Source organism: Hipposideros armiger, unplaced genomic scaffold (genome assembly GCF_001890085.2).
Source record: "Hipposideros armiger isolate ML-2016 unplaced genomic scaffold, ASM189008v1 scaffold_171, whole genome shotgun sequence".
NCBI classification, from domain to species: domain Eukaryota; kingdom Metazoa; phylum Chordata; class Mammalia; order Chiroptera; family Hipposideridae; genus Hipposideros; species Hipposideros armiger.
In genome coordinates, this window is record NW_017731521.1 from 1,883,057 (window position 1) to 1,884,071 (window position 1,015).

Genomic DNA, 1,015 nt, shown 5'->3' on the forward strand with positions numbered 1-1,015 from the left:
TGTACAGCTGAAACTAATTCTAAAAATGTATTTCATAATAAAAAATTTAAAAAAAGTATATTGAACACATTTGCAAGTATAATAGATTTGGTGACATATAAAAAGGTTAATAAAATTAGTAATCCATGAATATCTACAAACACACAATTAAATCTAAATTAAAGATAATGAACTAATGTGAATCTATATTCTGCAAATAAATATATTTACTGCAAATGTATCTGTCACATCATTATTTAAATTCAAGAAAACAGCAATTCAATATCCATGCAGTAGAATTATCCCATGACTTTTCTCATTGAATGATTTTTAAATGAGTATAGAGTTCTAGGTTGGCAAACTTTTACTTTGCTACTTTGAAGATGCTATTCCATTATTTCCTAGCTTCCATAACTTATGTTGAAGAGTCAACCATTAGTTTTATTGATGCTCCTTTTAATTTAATGTATCTTTTTTTTCTGGCTGATTTTAAGATTTTCTCTCAATCCTTGATTACTAGAAGTTTAACAAAATATGTCTTAGTGTAATTTTCTTTTTTTAATCCTGATTAGAATTTACTGAGCTTCTTGAATCTGTGGGATGATGTCTTAATAACTTTGGGGAAGTTTTGGCCATTATTTCTTCAAATATTGTTTTTGTTCCAATTTATTTCTCTTCTTTTTCTGGTATTACAATGAAATATGGTAGATCTTTTAACTTGTTCCATATGTCTCTAATGCTGTGGGGTTTTTTTCTAATGCTGTTTTATTTTTATGTATTAATTCTATGTGTGCTTGAATTTGTATATTTTCTATTGTCTTATCTTAGAGTCTAATAACTTTGTCTTCTTCGTCAAGCCTGCTGTTAAATACATCCAATGTGTTCTTAACTTCAAATATTGTAATTTTCAGTTAGGTAATTCCATTTGATTTTTTATACAGATTTTAGTTCTCTGTTGATATTCCTATCTTTTCATCAATTTCCCCTCTTTTCTTTGATTTTCTGTAATATATTAATCAGTTAAAGTCCCTGTCTT